The sequence below is a fragment of the Penaeus monodon genome, chromosome 40 (assembly GCF_015228065.2).
Source record: "Penaeus monodon isolate SGIC_2016 chromosome 40, NSTDA_Pmon_1, whole genome shotgun sequence".
NCBI lineage: Eukaryota > Metazoa > Arthropoda > Malacostraca > Decapoda > Penaeidae > Penaeus > Penaeus monodon.
Window position 1 is genome coordinate 25,224,782 of NC_051425.1, and position 9,194 is coordinate 25,233,975.

Genomic DNA, 9,194 nt, shown 5'->3' on the forward strand with positions numbered 1-9,194 from the left:
GCAGCGAATGTACAGTAAAGTGCCACCAATGCAAAAGATACGTGAAGGGTCACTGACGGTATTATTTTCACTCGGTGTTCTTCGTATTTAAGACACTCCGGTTTTAACCTACCTGTCCCTCATTGTGTGCCGTTGCCCTCTCTCTAAGACTGCTTGTTCCGAATGGGCTTCCGTTTCCCTTGGCTCTGGACCCTCCACGCGACCCCGGCCCACCCGGGGACTGGCAACCAAGCAGGAACAAGAAAACCTGACAAGATGGGTTTTCATTGGTTCGCTCATAAACGTGACGCTATTGAATTTATCGCGCGAAATCTCATTCATTATTCACGACGTGACGTAAAATAACAAATTAAGCTTTATAATAATGGTGATTTAATTCCGAAAGACATGTGAGGAAAGGAATGAAGATAAGTTAAAAGTAAAATGCACTAACTTCTTCGGTTTCTTCTGAAAACCTGTTGCATGAACAGCGTCGCTAAATTATTCAGAGAATAGACAAAGCTCGATGAGATATAAAAACGTGAGTAAACACATACTTGCGGGAAAAAGAGAGAGAAAAAAGATCAGATAAACATATAGTAAAATATGAATTGTTGCTAGAAAACGTAAAACCCAATCTTTCTAAAAAAAGCTTCAATGGAGTTCTGCCGTGGACTGTTTTTCATAAAGTGAGTTCAAGGCCGATATTTTCAATGGATTGGACAAAGCTATATCACATGAACATACTATTTCTCTCTTCAACTCCCTCTCTCCTTCTCTTTTCACTCTCACCTCAATCTCAGTATCATTGTGTGTGTGTGTGTTGTTGTGTGTGTGTGTGTGTGTGTGCTTGCTTCTGGTGTGTTGTTTGTATATATACTATATATATATCTATATATATATCTATATAATATATATATATATATATATATATATATATATATATATATATATTATATAATTTATTTATTATGTATTATATGTTTGTTTTTTCCAGTACAAAGTTTTGCTATTTGGCTGCAAAAGCTTTGAACAATATACACCTATGGGAAGAGCCAGCGCAAATGATAAAAACTGAACGCTGATAAGAAATACCCATTCTGATTAAAATTAAAATGGTATAATAATGAAAATTGGGGTGATAATGATATCAGATAAAACACTAAAATTAGTCAATTAAATCAGCAAGTGATAAGAATACCATCAGTAAAGCAATCAAAGACGGAAAAAAAGGAGAGCAATACATGAATAAAAAAAAAACACCAGAAATTACAATTATAACCAACAGTATCAGTTCATTATAGGTCATAACCAACGCAATGAGTATCAAGGTTTCTCAAAATTAACAAAATACGCAATACTTCGATACACAAAATTGATAACACACCACCACCTCTTTTAACAGCAATATGAAAGCAGAATGAATAAACCACACACACTATAACAAAAAAAAAAAATCTATATATATAAATATATGTATTATTATATATATATCTATATATATATATTATATATATAGCTATATATATTCATATATTTAATAACACTCACACTCCTTAAAAATAAGATGAAACTTACATAAAATAAAAACAGTGGATGTCTTTAGAGGCAAAATAAAAAATAAAAAAATAAAACATTAAACCATCCACGAAAGCGGGAAAAGGAAAACTATAAACACGAAAAACATTTATGAAGCGGGAGAAGCAAACGAATAAACGTACGTCCTGTGTTGTGGTGCCTGTTCATAGTTACCTTGTGTTTACTAGTCATACGAGCAGTAAAGGCCTTGTCAAGTGACCCTGCTGGCTTGCGCGGTTCTGTTTGGGTCTGGGCACGCGAGGGATTAGAATAGTAATGGTGGACGAGATGGTGATGATGATGGTTTTGAATTATGATTGGATATGATGATGGTGATGATATGATATGAGATTGATGATGATGATGATTGATGTGATGATGATGATGGATGATGATGATGATGATGATGATGATGATGATGATGATGATGGTGGGTGGTGGTGATTGGGGATGGATGATGATACTATAATTGCTATAGTATTTAAAAAGCCTCCAAGATTATCAATCTTCAATCCATATAAATATCCCTTAGGTAACATTCGTCATAAGAACTACAATATGCCGATTCGAATAGCAATAAACAAATAAAAACAGGTCAGGGGACAAACGCCAGTGCACACAAGGGTCGTATGTATACAAACCACCAGGACGAGACATACATTAACACGCCCATTCCCACATCCCCCCACAATGCCTTATAAGCTGTAACAATTGTTTTTCTTTGTTTCTTTGTTGTTGGATTTTATTGGCTATCGACCATCGGCATAAGGCCATATTAAAAGCAGCAGCCAAGATCATGAAGCCAATGGAATCGTATTATTAATTTCAATCTAGATAAGGTCATAAAGTTTGTTTTCCCTTAGAAAAGGGGGGGCCGACTCTTGCTTATTATTCTTTATCAGCTGCTAGAAAGATTAGATGTAAATCATATTTTTAATCCAAAACAAAATTAGGTTTATTCTATTGTTGCTGTATTTATGGACAAGTTTCGTGATGTATGAGTTATGTGTGTTGGTGTTGCAATCTGGTATGGGACGGATTCTTTTCTCAATATAGGGAGTGAGTGGGTGAATCTAGTGGCATTGACCCTAAGACGGACCAAAACCACCCCTTCCCTAGTTTCTTCCTATAGGCTGTGTCAGCACAGTTCAATGTTGTTTTAATATTATTGTGTATTTGTAGGATCGTCCAATCACTTTCGCCAAGGTACTTTTTGCTTTTATAAGAGACACAAAGCACCTGGATCTAAGACGGACTATGCTAAGGTCCAGATCCCCAGTTGGCCCGGCTAATTGTCAGCTGTTCATTGCCATAGATACAAGAGTGGCCTGGCACCCACATTAGCTTGATTGATTTATTGGCACCATATAGCTTACGAATGATATTATCCAGCATTTCATTTTTAGCGGTTTCTAATGATTTAGTAGTTTTAAGTGAAGTTAATGAATCAGAAAAAAAATACTTTTATATCGTGGGTCGTCGATCAATAGTGCAAAATCTAAAGGAAGTTTCAGCAAGAAAGATCGATGTTATGATTCGGGATGTCTGAACTTCAATTCACATTCAGTCGACCAAACACCACACCCACACACTCATCTGTCTTGGAGCCGACACTATATATATTATATACTATATAATATATATATTATATATATTATATAGTTATATATATATATATATATATATATATATAAAAGAAAGATGTTCAGTAAGAATCTCTCTGAACCTCTGGTGTATCTCCACTTCCGGCGCCATGGCCTTAGCTGATGGAAACCAGGCTTCCATGATGGAAAATTTGTCGCTATATTTAAATGAACCAGGGTATCGATAATATATTTTGAGAGGCCTAATGCCTTGATTGCCATTAGGATGGCTCGGGTTTCGAGCCACCTTTGCGCCTAATCAGTGTAACTGGCTGCGTCGGAGTGGCGGAGGGCTTGAGGGCCTCACTCCCTTGACTCCAACCTCAAAACACTCGATCCGAGTGTATTTCAAGGCTCCAAGACACACACAAGCATTCTGCACAACACCCAGACCTTTCAGAATTGAGTTCGGTGCCGAACCATACACGATTGACCCATAATCTACTTTAGATCTAGCAAGGGCTTGTATCTATCATTACCCCAAGGAACTTTTATTTTTCAGTCCCCATACTGCGTTACAAGGTAATATCTTTCTTTATAATATGTTTCCCTGGACCAATGCGGGCTAAAATCTTAAGACACACGATCCTGAAATTTTGTAATAGTTGTTAAGTGATTTTAACGGCCCCGATGAACCTGGCTGTTGACTACGTGCAAGAAAGATCGATAAGGCATATTATCGGCGCTTGAAAAAAAAAATGTTTATTCTAGACTGATTCCTATAATCTAAAATGTTTCATTGCTGCTTTGCATTTGGAACACTAAAACGAAACCTTATTAAATAAACCACTAATGCTATCCAACAAAGAGTTGTTTATTACGATTCATACCTTGCCAAAATCAAGTAAACAATAGCACATTCTACCTAGGCCTACCTCATGGACTCCTAATGGATTATGTATATAGAATTTGCAGAGGTCGTTTTCTGTGACTCCCCTCCCTCACAGGCTCTCATAGAGCCTTTCCCCCCCCATCCTCTCCAATTTAACGTTCTTTCGTTTCTCCGCCCCCCCCGGTGCATCTGACAATTCTGCGAGTATTACGAGTGAACATCCAAACTATCAGTAAAATAGACCCCAAGAAGACTAACCTTGCATGAGAATAACAACATAAACCATGTACCAAACTGAAGGTACTCTTAGGTCGGTCACTTATCAGGACTCCCCTCGCCCGACACTCCACCTTTACGGGAATGTTGAACTAGTTTCTGTCTCTTCATCGAGGTGAAGTGAAGTAAAATTTGAAGCGAGGTAAGAAATTGCTAGATTTTCTGAAATGTTGGAGTATCGTGCTGTGCAGTTTCGTTGACATTTATTGCACAAAATGCAGTGCAGAACCAAGGAAAATGTTTTAGTAACCTATAGTGTGATAGTAGTAGTAATGTATACAGCAATTGATTTAGAAAAAACATTAATAGAAATTGTAAGTTGTAGTGATATAAACTAATGATGATAATAAAAATTAATGTTGTATAACTAATGATGATTTATAAAAAAGATGATAATAAATAATGATGATTATAAAAACGAGGTATAATAAACTAATGAATGATTATAAAAAAGATGATATATAAAAAAAATGATTATAAATGAGATGATTATACATAATGGAGTGTATTATAAATATCGATGAAAGATATACTATCAATAAGAATAACCAAACAATAATAACAAGAAACTACATTAATAACACTTTATAGTAAAGAAGCATGGAAAAAGAAAATAATAAGAGAAGAAGAGACACACACACAGACATATGTAAAATACAAAAAACAAACATGCAAAACCAGTATGGTACTAGACTTATAAACAACAGAACTCTTACTGATTTTATATTCACACAATGTAATATACCACTGAACAAACAACTAAAGCACAAAACGAACACAAACACGAATCGACGTAGACAACTAACGTATTACAAACAAAGCCACCAAATCCACCATCATGTACCACCGAAATTCAGGTACATGATCCTCATAATCCATATTTCGAAGCACCATCCCTCAAGCAATCACCAGCAACCTCACATCTGCAGCCCTTCCAATTGTCTTCCTGGTCCCGAGAGCTTTCACCTATCGGCGATGAGCATCATTATATCGTTTCTGTCCTCTCTGGAGTCTGCATAGCTCTGGGCAGCATCCCTTGTGCATTATATCAAAAGTAGTTGAAAAAATAAAAATATAAATCATTAACAGTAGATAGTTTAGAGGTAAATAAATCAATAAGATATATCAATACGTAAATGGGTAAATAAATATGCGTAAATACCTCCACATGAATAGATTAAATATTGTAAATCAAGCGGATAGACCAAATGAAATAAATAAATGCTACGGATGAAAGTCTACAGTGGATGAGGGTGCGAACAGTGGGACTTCATATCTTTGCGTGTTTGGAGCCAGTGAGATATGATGTGATTTTGCAGTGTTTGCAGAGTGCTTTTATCTAAGGATCTATCTTCCTAGGTTGTAAGGAAAGGGATATAACGGTATGAAAACAGCTATATATAGTTGATTGGTAATAATGTTAGCATGGTAGAGTCTGTTTTTGCATTCACGAATTTGCATGAATTCCATTATAAGGGGCCATTCAACGAGAAGGATACGTAGCAGACTTAATCCAAATATCAAAGTATCAGTTGGACAACCACAGACACACACACAACACACACACAGACACAGCACACACACACACACACACACACACACACACACACAAACACACACACGCAACAAAATAAAATAAATGAAAGAAAAGCGAACCTGCCCCACTCGCCTACCCCCGCCCCACGCCGGCCCCGAGCAATCGTGCCAAATGTATTCAGTAGGACGCCTGCTTATTGGCCCGAAATCACACAAGAGGCTTCTCGGGGTACCCAAAACTTCGAGAAAAGGAGGAATCTCATCTCGCGGGAGAGTTCAGCGGCCCTTCGACGCACGGAGCACGACATTCCATCTCATCAAAACGACTCGCATAACCACACGGAGGCGTCTGGGACGACACACATAGATCCGGTGCGTGTCGAGTGTAAATTGAAAAAGGTCGACCGAGGTCGAGGGACCTCTTGTCTTCACGCGGTATTTTGACTCATAGTGTAATCCCTTATACTCGTCTGTCTGTCTGTCTGTCTGGTTCTGTCTGAGTGTCTGTCTTCTCCCTACGGTCTCTGCTGTCCTCTCTCTCCTCTCTCTCTCTCTCTCTCTCTCGCTCTCTGAATCTCTCTCGTCTCTATAATCGGCACTAGACATACTTCAACTCACTCTCTCACTCTCTATCTCACGCACATAATCCTCTCCTCCCCTCTCTCTTTTTCGCCACACACCCACCACCAACCCCATATCTTTCGCTCTACTCTACTGCTCTCCCTCTCTCTCTCTCTTCCTCTCATCTCTCTCTATCTCTCTCCTCGCTTCTCTCTCTCTCTTCTGTCGTCTGTCTCTCTCTCTCTCCTCTCTGCTTCTCTCCTCTCTCTCTCTCTCCTCCTCTCTCTTCTCTCATCACTCACTCTCTCGTTTCATCTCCCGTGCCTCATCCACTCCTTCTCCCCCTCCCTTCATTCCCCTTCAGGCTTCACCTTCTTCATCCATCTCCCTCTCTCACTTCGGAAGATGGGAATCGATTATCGCCGACAATGGAGAACACCCCGGCGTGTGAGTATGTGAATAATAGGAAACGAGTGAGTGCACCTTGTGATACGAGTCGGTCGCAGCCGTGATGAGTCGAGTTTAGACTGGCGGTGTGATGAGAATACGATTCGTTACATGTGGAGGAAAGAACGATGAAGGAAGTTTCGGAAGGATGGTAACTTTAATATGCATAACCAATATGACGATGTTTAGGATTGTTTTTAGTTTTTCTTTTTTTTTTTTATTTTGGGCAGTTCTTATATTTTAGATAGTTTTCACTCACAAGCTGATTGGTTACAATATGAATGTATGTACGTATTTAAGTACTCCTGTATATTGTTAATTTGCTCAGGCTGTTGATTACAAAAGCTGAAGTTCTCTATTGTATTGCTACTGTTTCCTGTTAATTGTTCGTTAGCCTGTTGTGCTGTTCCGACCTCCCTCCCACCATCATTCTCTCTCTCGCTCTCTTTGCCACACACAACCACACACACCACACACACACACACACACAACACACACAGTATTATAATATATATATAATATAATATATATAAATACTATTATATATATCTATCATATATATATATATATATATAAAAGTATAATTAACTATATATAATAACTATAATATGATATAATCAATATATTATATATATATAATACATATAAATCAATCACATATAAACAACACATATTACACAAACATTTAACATACACACAAGCATACACTATACGCCACATATCTATTTATATATATATATAACTAATTAATAATGATTATATATATATATATATATTTATATAATTAATATATATATAATCTAATAATAAGATGATTAGATATAGTAAGATTATATATTATATATATATATAGTAATATATATATACATATATAAGAGAAATATATATTATATAGATATATAATACTCCTATATATAATATATTATCTATAATATATATATCTTATACTATAATATAATATTATCTATATATATTATATATAATATAGACAAGCTAGTCATTTATTAATAGATAATCGTTAATTATATATGGAGCGAAATCCCTACTTACCCCCTTGATTCTATCTATATATATACACATATATATGCGTATGTATGAGTATAAAGTATTATATGCGTGTATATCTATCAACACTATATTACGTCTATACTATCTCGTATCAATAATTATATAGTATCATATAATATTATATATATATAGTATATATATTAATATAGAGAAGACTAGATCAGATTTATATATAATATAATGTATTATAGTAAGATATTACATATATAATATAATATATAATATATATATTAATATTAGTATATATATGGTATACATATTATACATAACCATATTTGATGACATACACTTATATGAAGGATATATATAGATAATGAATACCTATAATATATCGTATATTATATATAAATAGTATTACTCATAATATATATGAATTATACATACAACAATACATTATGTACTAATATAGATACTGTATGTATGTATACATGAGACTCTGAGTGGAACAATAATGTGTTGTATTATGTGTTATACAGGGTTAATTTAGACACTGGGCCCCACGGGCTGAAACGTTTTTTTTTATTATGATTATTGTGTTTTAAAATGAATGAAAATAACCTCCTACGTTTTAGTCAACCAAATGGCGGTTTCACCACGTCGACTCATGAATTTATCCGGCCGGCATGCTGCCATACGGAAGGTAGAAATGTAGCATTCGTGTAGAAATTGTGTTCTGTCCCAAGTATTTACCGAAGAACAATTCACCCAGCGCTAGTTTGGTGACAGTCATTGAGTCCGACAGCTCCTAACATTTCGGCCACGCCAGGACACATATATTATATATGTATATATTATATCAAGATATATAGTATATAGGTTAATATATGATATATACTATATATATATTATAAATATTATTACACACACACACACACACACACACACACAAAACACACCCACACACACACGGACACACACAACAACACAACAACAACACACCAATGGACACACACGGACACACACACACACTATACACACGCACTAAGCACACACACAACACACACACACACACATATAACATATATATCTATATGTATATATAATATATAATAATAATATATATATATATATATATATATATATACATATATATATATATATATATAATAATATGATATATTATATATATTATATATATATATAATACACAATGTGATAATATATATATATGATATATGTTTGTGTGTTTGTGTGTTGTGTGTGTGGGTGTGGTTTGTTGTTGTGTATATAACATATTAACGAAAATATATACACATCTGAGAAACATAACATAG

General features: G+C 35.3%; 1 protein-coding gene across 1 annotated transcript in view; it reads right to left on the reverse strand.

Moving 5' to 3' along the window:
• LOC119597781 (WD repeat-containing protein 86-like) overlaps window positions 1–154 on the reverse strand; it is a gene marked incomplete at its 3' end in the record, with an annotated part of 15,955 nt that extends 15,801 nt beyond the window's left edge. The window contains 1 exon segment of the mRNA XM_037947417.1: window positions 113–154.
• Between the last annotated feature and the right edge of the window lie 9,040 nt (window positions 155–9,194).